The following is a 13,376-nucleotide window of genomic DNA, read 5'->3' as shown; positions in this document are numbered from 1 at the left end:
AGGGTATAATAAAAAAATGCCCTTTAGCACTATTTGTAATAGAAGTATTTTTTAATTGCCGCTGAAAAAGGCACTTTCCATATTTAAAAAAAAACTGCGCAACAACTATTGGGCCGATTTTATTCTAGTTTTTACTAGTAATTAAAACACCTTAAGATATAGTAAAAAAAATACTTAAACACTAACTGTAGCAAAAGTATTTTTTTAATTTTTACTTAGGAAAACCCTTTTTTGTACTTAATTTAGAATTAGTTCACACTAGTTAATAGGTAGTCTATATTAAGGTATGGGTACTATAGGTACATTTTGAGGTATAACGAGAAAAATATACTTAAACACTAGCTGCAGTAAAAGTCACTTTTCAATAGCTAGTTTGCAATATAACAAAAATGTAATTTTGCTACCCAATTCAGATTATAGTAAATAAAATAAGAGTGAGACTATATTATAGTTTAATTATACATCCCTTGTAAACAGATGATAGAACAACCAATAAAGTAAAATGAAAATACTGCAGAATCCTTTTATGGTCACACCCTATAGGGTTAAAAATAATATTATGACGGACCTTCTGAAGAAACTTCATATTTCACACATAAAACTCTTTTTCACGTGTCGTAATTTCGCACAATGTGTCCAGTGCAGTCGATAACACTGGCTGCATGCTAAAGAGGCACAAACTAAAGGAAATTTATGGGAATTATTGGAGTCGGACATCAGATAAGGGTAAGTAGATCTTGGAAAAGGGTCGTCCGTCGTATGTGACAGTTACAGATGGCGATCTAAATGCGAAATCGGGTCCCGTAACGGGATTTTTATACGGGCAACAGGTTTAACCATCAAGAAGAAAATAAAATTTCCTATCCGGAATACGCTGAAATTCCCCCCAACAGCAACAACAACAACTATCGTTATATGTGCATGTATGCGGCCCAATAACCATTTAATTTCGGGATGTATTCATGAATTCGCACTATCTGGTTTTGTGTGATGGGACCAAACAAAACGAGGAAAAATCGCCCGGACACGGATCGATCAATTCCATTTAAAGGCGCATTTTGTTTGTTCGTTTGTTTGTGTGAATTTTCGAAAAGATAATGGGGCCCCTTCATTGTCTGTCAGTTCGATTAATTCCGCTCTTTATTAGAAATCTACAAAAATGAACATTTGCCTATAAACTAATGTATTATTTATGGCTTTATTGCGTTTGATTGCCATATACAGAGAAAATGGGATCCTTAATAATGGACGGATTCTTTATACAGGGTGGCCAGTTTAAACGTCATTAATTTTAATACATGATAGAGAATCTAAAAAGAAATAGACTTTCCTTAAAATTTTTTTCTCAGAAATGTTTAATAACGAAGATACAGGGTGTTAAGAGGTGATAAAATATTTTTATTTTGTCTCACTCTATTAAGTGATATTTATTTCTTTTCTGTGATAATCCAAGTCGTCTCAGAGTCTATTGCTCGAATCGAGGAATGATCGTAGTATATTGCATGTTTTAACGAAATTTTACACAATTTTGTATGTTTATATGGATGTTTTGATTTGGTGATACCGGTCATTGAAACAATGAATGGTCTAATAATTACTTGTTTCTGTTTCTCAAAGTCTCTTTGGGAAATCTTTGTGGCTAATTTTATATATTTTGTTATTTTTGTCTTTAGGTACTGATATATCCAATATTTAATTTCCAAAACTAAAAATCACCTATGAGATGGGTGATTTTTTTGTTTTGGTTTGGTTTGTAATAAGTCAAGAACAAGCTATATTTCACATTAGGGAAAATATTGCAGTTAAATCAAATTCTAAGTTTATGTTATTATAATTACATTTAATATTCTTAGAAATATATTTTCCGTGCCTTAACACAAATATTTATATTTTTTAAATCAAAAATTAAATATTTTCAACCGGGAATAACTTACCTTTCTTGAAACGCACACCATATTAATTAAATAATATCGTCATTCTCTGCAAGATGCCAAATTATTTTACCCGATATTTGCTATACTTGGATCCAGTTAAAGGTACCACCGAAACTTCACGTGGTAACACTTGCTTCGAACTTTGGGTTTCATGTTGTATGTTGTAAGTCCATTATTTAATAGCAAGTGTGTAGATCCTATTTTTTTGATAAAACTCAGTTTGTTTTAAATTAATTTTTTTTTTGTTTTGGAAAGTTGTTAATTGGAAAAAATTGTTTATTTTATTTGCTTTTATGGAGGGTGTCACTATAAAATGTTTTAATGCAAATTCATTCTCAAAACCCTAGAATAGAATAACATTTTTTTGTTATGAATTATTCAGTATACATATATTATATGGTATGCCTACTGTATAAAAAAAAATAAATATTTTTTTAATGTTAATATGAGTTTTTGTTAACAAAACTTACGTTGTTATATGCTTTTATTCCATATTGAAATAAGAAGCTTAACCTACATGTCATTATATTAATGTACGGACCATATTATAGGGTCCAAAAAATTATAATTAATCAAATTACCTAAATTATAAATTAGGGCTAACGTTATCATTTGTATTAATGACTGGTTGACAAAACAACTTAAATAAATGCCATAAGATTTGAGTTTCTTTTTACCTAACCTAATTCATTAATCATTCTATTGAAGAACTGTTGAAAATTAGCTAGTAGGCAAAAGTACCTTTTTTTTTAAATTGTATAGCATTTTTTAACTTTGATGCTACAGCAAATTTTATATTCTTATTATTAAGCAAAAAGTTCTAGCGTTTTATTTGAAGATGCGTATTTCAAATTTAAAATTATAGTTACATTCTATTTAAGAATAGCACATTATTAATAAAGTATAAGCTATACTTATTTCAAGTTTAGTTACTTCTAACTAACAATACATTTAAAAAATTGTATCGAAAGATTACTATTCTTAAATGAAGCTTTTATCCTATTGTAATAATATTTGCAAACGTGTTCTGCCGAGTATTGCTATACTAGGACAAAAATTATTAATATTTAAATAAAATGTAATTTTTGCGTTAGATTAAGTGTGATTTTTACGTTAAGCTTATCTTTAGTCAAGATTATTAGTCTTAATTATTGTGGAGTTTTTTTTCCGTGATAGGATGTAAGATCCTACTGCACGAATGCAAAATTTGAGGCAGAAGTACTGCATCAAAATCCTTAATTTTTTCTTAAGAATTTTTAAGTTTTAGTAAAAGGGGATGGTGATCAGAGAACTCACACTTTTTTAGATTTACGAGTATGCAAATTTCGCTACTATCATAATTAGAGTAAATATAGCATATCTGTCTTGAACCCTTATTACTCACTCTGGTACTATCGTGCCGAAAAACAACTGGGCGAGCAAAATTTTCTAAATCTCTTGGTCTATTAGAATAATATATTTTGATGTTGTCAAAGTTAATTTAATTTTGTGACAGCCGCGTCAACAAAATCGTTCTTTCAAAATGCCTGCATTATCTCCTCAACAAAAAGGGATAATATACACTCGTCTCATGGATGGAGTTCCTATTGGAAGAAACGCAGAAGAATTGGGCATTAGTAAAAATACAGTTTTCTTAGCTAAGGCAAAACTTGCAGAATATGGAGCTATTGTAAGAAATTCATTTTAAACGACCTTCAAGATAGAGAGTTGGCTTTTTAAGAAACAATCCGTTTGAAACAGCAATAAAGGCGAAAGAAGACACGCATTTTCCTGATTCTGCTAATACAGCTAATGCACATAAACTAAGACTAATCAAAGTGGGCGTTTTAGTATAAAAGTTTGGGCCTGGATTAGGTTCTAGAGGACTAGGCGTTTTTCAAATAGTGCAGGGAAGGCTTAATGCCTTAGAATCATTGCAATATCCTGAACAATGTTATGATGCCATCGGTTGGTGTAGTCTATGGGCAAGATTTTATCTTGCAACATGATAATGCTCCTATACATACAGCCTGTATAGTTCAAAACTATCTAAACGAAAGACGAATTCAAGTTTTTCCGTGGCCCTCGAAAAGCCCTGATATCAACCCAATTGAAAACGTTTGGGGTAAAATGGCAAGAAACAAGAAATATGTATAAAGATAACTTAAGGCCTAAACATCAGAATGGATTACGCCTAAAGATAGATGACGCATGGGACCGAAGAATATGCCAGAAACTTAATTTTAAGTATGCCACGACGTTTGCAAGGTGTAATTGATAACGACGAGCGCACCGTCGTTATCTAATATAATATAATATAATTACTAAGTATTAATAACTTCTTATTCCATATTATTAAAAAAGATATTAGTTCCAAATAAAAATAAATATCGAAAAATAAAAATGTTTGTATCAATATTATTATTTAAATATGAAATTACTAGCCGAATGCCCGCGGCGTTACTCGCATGGAATTTGAAAATAAAAGAAAAATTCTACTGTAGAACTTCTTTTGCAAACAACATTTTTTGTTTTGCCTCCTTGTGCCAGAATTATTAATTTTTTTGGTGAACTTGTTGTAGAACAGGGTACCTAGAATTGTCAATGCGTAAAGCGTAAATCAATCCAAAATACCCCTTTTTAAAGTTAAAATATATAAAGTTTCCTTATAATTTTTTCTCCTTTTTTTCACCTTGCCTCTTTCTGGCCAACAAAATTTTTTTTTTTATGTTGGTTTTATTTTATGGGTAATTTTAAAATCAATTATTTTTTAAATAATTGTATATTTTAACCCCGTTTACCTTAATACACCCCTGGCATAAACAAAATTTAAATAACAATACTACCTAGGTATACTTACTAATATGTAAAAAATCAATTTTCAACGCTATAAGTTTAAAAAGAAAGAATTTTCGTAGAAGTTTTTACCCCTTCAGGGTGGCGGAATTTTGGAGAATCTGTTGTGTGCAGTTTTGTTCCGAAAAGCAATCAATTTAAGGATAAAAAAAGATGTTAAGATCTTAAAGAGTAGTTTTAACCCCACAAAAAAAAACAAAAAAGTGGAAATTGAGTAAAAAAATAAAGTAAAAATGACGTGTTTCACCGTTTTTCAAAAAAGTACTTAGTTTTGAAGCTATGATACATAAGGGGTGGTTTTATCCCCTTCCCGATGGAATTTCAAGAAATCCTTTCTTAGTGGATGTCTATATAACCATAGGAATGTTGTGCCCAAATGTCATATTTGTAAGTTTTACCAAAGTAAATAGATTTCAACTGTTAGACTGTGGTTTTACCGTTTGGGCTGCACATTGATTATCAGTCAGGACACGTCTTTTTATATATAAGATTGAGGCTCCAAAAATTTATAATGCGTAAATATGCATACCATACCCAAGGAATGCGATTTACTATAATAGACTAGGAGACAATTCCCTACCTTCAATTTAACGTCTCAGTTTTTTTTTCGGCACGATGCACGATCCTCTTTCACCAATTTTAAATAATATATTTATGGAAAATTTCGAATCTGAAATTATTAATACATTTGATAAAAAACCTAAAATATGGTGGCGATATATTGATGATATTTTTTCAATATATCACCATAATGAAATAGATCTTATACATTTTTTAAATTACATTAACTCAAAAGAATCTACTATAAAATTTACTCTTGAAAAGGAGGCTGATGGTCAGCTTCCTTTTCTTGATATTTTAATTAAAAAGGATTTACAAAATTTTGAAACTAGAATTTATCGTAAACCAACTCATACTAATAGATATCTTAATTTTAATTCTAATCATCCAATAATGGTAAAAAAAGGAGTGGTAAAAAGTTTATATATTCGTGCACACATTATTTGTAATAATCAATATTTAACAACTGAAAAAGATTTTATTAAAGATATCTTAATTCAAAATAATTATCCCAAAGAATTTTTAGAAAATTGCTTTAAAGAGTTTGATAATCCACGTATAAAATTGAATCAACCATTTTTTACGACAAATCTTATTTTACCATTTATTCCAGGTTTTTCTGATAAGATAAAAAGAATTGCTAAAAAATTTAATATAAGAACTATTTTTAAATCACAAAACACATTACGATACTTATTAACAAAAACTAAACCTTTCAATGAAAATGAATTTAATAAAAATGTAATCTATAAAATTTCTTGTATTTGTGGTAAATTTTACATAGGTGAAACCTGTAGACCATTACCAAAAAGAATTAATGAACATAAATCTTACATAAAAAACAATGATTTTCAAAAATCAAAAATTACACAACATGCATTCGACAATAACCACAGAATAGACCGGAATGCTTCCTCAATTTTAGCAAAGGAACCAATTTCAAAATTACGTAAGCTAAAGGAAAGTGCATTTATAATGTTAAATGAAGATAAATGCCTAGCTACTTGTTCGGTTGATTTTCATAATACATGGATTCCTTTGCTAAAGAGAGAAGTAGATCAGGGTATTCTCAAAATTAATTAATGATTTAAAATATTTGATATTCATGTATTTTCTATGATTAATTTACATTAAGATCACACCCCTTTAATTTAAAAAAAGTAACCTTTGAAATTTTTGTTATCTTTCAAAATAGTTTGTCAAACTATTAATAAACCGTCAAATCATAAAAAAGTATATAAAGTATTTTCGAATTAGGAAGAAATTTTGATGAGACTGCATTACTGAAAATTTGAAAGATAAGTATATTTTATTTTTAATTTAATTTAATTTTACTTTAATTATCTTGATAACGGTAGTAGATATAACTACCGAAACGTTGGTGACGTAATACCCAATATAATAAGTAACTCGCCGATGGTACATTCTGACCCATGTCAAATAATATTAAACGACAAAAATATACTTTTTAGCTCTTGATGAAGTTAATCTATGTTAAAATTAGAATGTTCAAATAGAATAAAATAAAATTAACCTCAGACCACAATAAAACAGCAACAAAAATAGAGGTAAATATATAATAAATTTTAAAATCAACTAGCAAGCAAATTCGTAAGATAACAAAAAAAGACCGTCAAAAGAGCCTCTTTTCCTGCTCAAATGACATTTTTAACATAAACTAAAGCGTCGTCGCTCATTGAATAAAAAAGACGTAATAATGGCAAAACAAGCAGCGAGAGCAGCCAGTTTTTCATTTGGCTGCTATTTTCTCGGGGTTCGTTGAATAATTACGTTGTCGTGCCCGTGTCGATGTGCAAACTAAAGTTGCGCTTTCGCCCTTTAGGGCAAATTAGGACGTTGTTAGGGCTCGTCTCTGTAACGAGCCTCGGACTAGTCGAGCGTTCACACGTGAAATTCCGACCCGGTTTCTTTGTTGATTTATTTCTGGTTTTTTTTTTAATAAAACCTACAACCGGACCATATCCAAGTGGCAGATGAAAGAGTCAGTGTGTAACAGGAACCGACAAGCGATCAACTTAATATAAAATTGTAGATTGCCGTGCTTTTACTGGCATATTGTGAAACTTTTAGCAACATTCATAATACACGAAGATGATGTTTTATTTATTAATATAATGTTATGTTTAAATAAAATAAAGCTTTTATAATTTTCATTCTTTTTTACAAAAATGTATAAAACCTTTTCGTTCTATTTTTGTTGCAGTTTACTCAATAACGTCATATTTTCCCAGGTAAAAATGTCTTACCCGGTATATATTTGACTTGCTTTATGTTAAATTCTATGCCTATCTAACAAATAAAGGACAAAGTGTTATTTAAAAATCTATATAATATCTTAAAGTCAAATGTACAATTTTTTTTCTAGATTTCTTTGTAAATATTATTCCATTATTACACTATAAAATAATTATATACATGTATGAAAACTTGCCTTTAGTTATAAGTAAAAAGAATTTACTATATTCTTAAATTTGCAAATATTGAAGTAAGAGGTAAAGGACATAAGGAAAATCCCAAACACACAATTTTGCAGAATTTACAAATTAAAAAATAAAATTTGTAAAATTTATGCAGTTCTGTAATATTTTTTGTTTTATACATATATTTCTTCCAGAATTAAGTATGCAATTTTAAACAAATAATAAATATGCATATTCATAAGTTTAAAAATCCAATTGCTCTTTTTATTAATTTTTGAATGAAGTTTTTTTATTCTTTTCTTTTCTTGCCTAGAATTAAACACAGTAGAATATACAGTGCATTTTTTTTATTTCGGGTCATAGGGTTTTACGTGTAATATTTTCAACCCCATGTTAGAACCTGTTCTATTTAATCGATAGGATTGAAACTTGGAACAAGTGAAGTTTAAGTTAACAGACTTTAAAAAATCCCATTATTTTGCAAAAAAAATTTGCGAGAAACCTATTTAAAATACGTTTTTCTGATGAAAAAGTTTGCTTTTTCTGCACCTCGTAACCTTCATTACCTTTACACTTTAAAGCAGGTAGACAAATATCTGACAGTGAAAATAATTTCCTCAAAATCTCAAAAATATATTTTCAAAAATCAACAATAAACAAATAAAACCTTTCAAATAAATTGTTCAAAGTGACCTCCAAATTGAGCCAAACCAAAGCCCAGACAGTTGTAGAAATGTCTTTTAATATTTAGGAGCTGCCGGGGAGTAATGGTACACGAAGCCTCGATAATTCTATTACGAAGTTCTTCGATATTGTTGACAATTAGTTTATTTATTAAATTTTGTTTAACGTTTTGTTGACATTTCACATTTTTTAAATTTGCTTTGGCAAAGTAAATTAGTTCTTTTTAGTGATTAATTTTTCAAAAATTATTGATAGATTTACAAATCAAGAGTTAGCTGACATGCATTTTGTTTATGGTTTATGTAATGGCAGTTCTTTAGCGACTGTCCGTGAGTATCGCCGAAGATTTCCCCTAAGACATGTTCCAGATCGTCAAATTTTTATGAACACTCACCGAAATTTATGCAATAACGGAAGTTTTCAAAGAGCTCGTGGACAAGGCAGACCACATGAAGATTATAATTTAGAAAATGTTTTAAATGTTTTTAAAGAAAATCCGGGGGCAAGTATAAGAAATGTGTCAAGAGCCACACATATCCCTCGCTCTATAGTAAGTAATTAAAAAAATTACTTATTGTTACGATAGAAATTTAATTTTTATTAGATTGGAAGAATGCTAAGATCCCAAGGGTTACATTCGTTTCATTACCAGCGGGTCCAAGATTTAGAGCCAGATGATTTTCCGTTGAGGATCCAATTTTGTCAATGGGTAATTAATAATCCAAACTTAATTCGTTCCATTTTATGGACGGACGAAGCCACTTTCACACGAAATGGTTCATTTAACATGCATAATATGCATTTTTGGGCAAATCAAAATCCAAGAGCCATAAGGCGTAGTAATTTTCAAAGAAGGTTTTCGGTAAATTTGTGGGCAGGATTAATCGGGGACCAACTTATTGGCCCGATAGAATTACCCAATCGGCTAACTTCGGAGAATTATCTTCATATGCTGGAAAATAATCGTGTGGAGCTTCTGGAAGAAGTTCCTCTTATCTTAAGCCAAAACATGATTTTTCAACAAGACGGAGCGCCTGCTCATTTTGATCGCAATGTGCGTGAGTGGATGAATAACTTGGTCCTATAAATTGGCCTCCTCGATCTCCAGATCTAACTTCGTTAGATTATTATTTATGGGGACATTGAAATGAGTTGGTATATACCGTGGAGATAAATACCCGTAAACAACTGATGTAAAGAATTAATTGGGCTGTTAATGAAATAAAGAGAAATCCACTTGTTTCAAGGGCTTCTAATTTTGGGGAATCATTTTGTTTTAAGGGCTAGTCGCGCAATAACGCGTAGGGCAAGATTGTGTCTTCAGCAAAATGGAAATCACTTTGAACATTTGTTGTAATTTGTGCTTTTTTGTTTGGTGTTTTTATGTTTTTTTTTATACGTAATAAATTAATTGTTCCTTTTTTTTACTTATTTAATTACATTAAAAAAAAACAATTTTTGATCTTAAATAAAGTATTTGTGATAGTCTTAGGTCATGTTTATCCCCAACGGATTTTTAAGATGCTTTTTAATTTTATTAACTGTTACCAAAATAACTTACGCGTTCCCTTTGCAAAACATTTACATCTAATTTCTTCGAAAACGGAAGCTCCTATCGAAATTAGACAAGAGCACCTTTTTTATGTAAAAATGTTTGTTCTTTTCAATTCTAATACCAAAATTATCACGGAGTTGCTAGAAAAAAAGTTTTAACAATTTAAATTTTACCGACCACTTATTTTACACGAGCCTGTATACATTTTGGCAAAAATGCTTGCAATATCAGTTTTTAATAAAACCAATAGTAAATGTTGAATTTTTCAAAAGATTACAACTAGGCGTTCCGGATATATTAACAAAAAACCATCTTTAACATGATTCATAAAACTTAAAAACGATGCACTTTTGAACCATACTGTATATTGACCTTTTGTCTTATTTTTAGACAAAGATGCGGCTGGTAAAATATTGCGATGTAATTTCGGGACATCCTGTATATATTCAATATTTAATTTATCAACCCTATTAATTTAAATTTGAAATAATTTTATATACAGTGCTTTTCTTTGAAGTCCTCCCCCCCATTTATTTTTTGAACGGGTCAAAAAAAATTTTTGAAACTTTGCATAAGTAAATTGGTCTATAGATACTATTTTTCACTGTAAACTAGGTAGTTGTAAATTCCAAGATGGCGGCTGGGCGACATCTTGAGAAAAAATTTTAAATAGAAAGGGGGGTCGTGTGGTACCTCATTTTAAAGGTCTCAATGACCTGTCTAAAAGTAACAGCCAAAAAAATACACTGTTGCGATTTTATTAACGTTTTTATTAGAATACAATGAAATACTAATTTACAATTAGCAAATAAACAATTTATCAAAAGAAAAACAATATTTAATTTAAAAGATGCTGGAAATGATTTCCTTGTAACTCTTGACACATAAATAACCTATCTGAAAATTCACGTCGAACATTTTCAAATACATCTGCCTCAATATTTTGACAAATGTTAGTGATTCTTTGTCGTAGCTCAAAAATTGAGGCAGGTTCTGTTTTGTATACCTTTTGCTTTAGGTATCCCCACAAAAAAAGTCTAGCGGCGTTAAATCTGGTGACCGAGCTGGCCATTCAATAGGACCCCGACGACATATCCAACGATTAAAATAATTATCATTTACATAATTTCTCACATTCCTGGCAAAATGCGGAGGAGCACCATCTTGTTGAAAGTAATTTCCATGTCAAATTCATGGATATTAGCCTCAACAATTTCTGTTATGAGAGGATCGATAGCATTTTCCAGCATATTTAAGTACAATTCACCTGTTAAATTTTCTTCTAAAAACAGCGGCCCTACGATATGATTCCCTAATATTCCTGCCCATACATTGATTTTTTGCGGATACTGAGATCGGGTTTCACGAAAAATGTGTGGATTGGTATCACTCCAATATCGACAATTTTGTCTGTGGACATTACCATTTAAAAAAAAAGTACATTCGTCGCTAAAACAAATGTTGCGCACGTACGTAGGTTGCCTTTCTACTCTCTCTGCCATAATTTCACAAAATTGCACTCTTCGGTCAGAATCATCTTCAGTCAGTTAATGGACCATTTGGATCTTGTATGGGTGAAACTTATTTTTTTTTTAAACTCTCCATGCCGTCTAAGTTGAAACTTCATAGATGTCAGCAACAGTTGGAGTAGAATGTTGGGGATTTTCTATTATTTCGCCAATTATTTGGACTTGCTTTTCTTCTGAAATAGACATATGGCCTGGGCGTTTTTTATCCTGGACAGTACCAGTAGTTGTAAATTTATTTACGAGTTCCCTTAAATATTTAGCAATGACCGATACAAGAGTAATTTACCGGTTAAGGAAAAATATCTTAAAAATTTTTTTCGAGTTTTTTTAATAGCTATTTGGTTTTTGGAATGTCTAAATAATGTTCAATAACCTTTAACGTGAAATGTGACATACGAGGGCGGTTCAGTAAGTCTTTAGAAACCAAAAAGTTAATCTTTAAATCCAAAATTCAAAAATTATAAATTATTTGTATATTATTATTAAAAACGTTAATAAAATCGCAACAGTGTTTTTTTTTGGCTGTTACTTTTAGACAAGTCAAAACGGAGTCCACCGAGTCCATGTAATAAATATTAAAAGTACTCAATAAAACCTTTTAAATGAGGTAACACAAGATTTCTATTTAATGCATTTATTTAAGATGGCGCTTATGTGTTATTTTGACATTTAGAACTGTCGTTTTTATGTCAAAATAAAATAGTGACGCATTTATTTTCGTACACTGATTTTTACCTATTCAAAAATCATAAAAATGTAAAACGTTAAAATAAAAAAAAATACTTTTTTATTAGGCCGCCATTTTTTGAAACGAGTTAAGATATGGGTCTAATATTTCAGGGTTATAAAGTACTCATTGAGACCTTTAAAATGAGGTACCACACGACCCCCCTTTCTATTTAAAATTTTTTTTCAAGATGTCGCCCAGCCGCCATCTTGGAATTTACAACTACCCTTTACAGTGAAAAATAGTATCTATAGACCAATTTACTTATGCCAAGTTTCAAAAATTTTTTTTGACCCGTTCAAAAAATAAATGGGGGGAGGGACTTCAAAGAAAAGCATGGTATAATTATTTAATGTAAAAACAGCGTTATTAGACTGAATAGTATGGACGAAAAATAATGATTTTTTTAGAATCAAGTTTATAACTAGATATGTAAATCCCTTGTCAATTTTTTTAAACACCAAAGTTTTCTTGTTTTTTTAAACAGAATCGTATATGATATACGTATATTCTACAGTTTAATAAATTTATCTTAACGATATACGATTGATCAATATACCAAAACCAAAAATTTACTAAAAAATCGTTAAATAAATTAGTTAAATATAAGTTAAATATATATTTAACCATAATAATATTATGATGTGTTGTTTGGGAGAGCTATCCATAGGAAAATATTCGTAATTCTGGTTTTAATTTTTTTTTTGCAAAACTATTAATTAGAGAAAAAAATTGTTAAAACAAAAATTATTTGAAACGATAATACGCATCAGATGCAATAGAAAAATAACTTTTAAGCTTAACAGTTTTTTAGAAAATTGGGAAAAACCTCTTAAAAGTGCTTCCTCATTTTTTCGAAAACTATTAATAATATAAAAAATTTTTTCTCTTTATTGCATTCTTTGTCAAAAATAGAACAAATCATTAAGCCATACATCAAAAAATTAAAGATTAAAAAATCCCCCGTATTTTTAAAATATTGGAAATGCACAGAAAACACCTGTCACTACTACGTCACTTAACCTCGATTTGCAAATTCCAAAATGGTTATATACATAATAAAATCGCAGTATAGCGTGAACACCAGTCACAAAAATGAGATCATAGATA

The sequence above is a fragment of the Anthonomus grandis genome, chromosome 13 (genome assembly GCF_022605725.1).
Source record: "Anthonomus grandis grandis chromosome 13, icAntGran1.3, whole genome shotgun sequence".
NCBI classification, from domain to species: Eukaryota; Metazoa; Arthropoda; class Insecta; order Coleoptera; family Curculionidae; genus Anthonomus; species Anthonomus grandis.
This window is presented reverse-complemented; position numbering follows the sequence as displayed.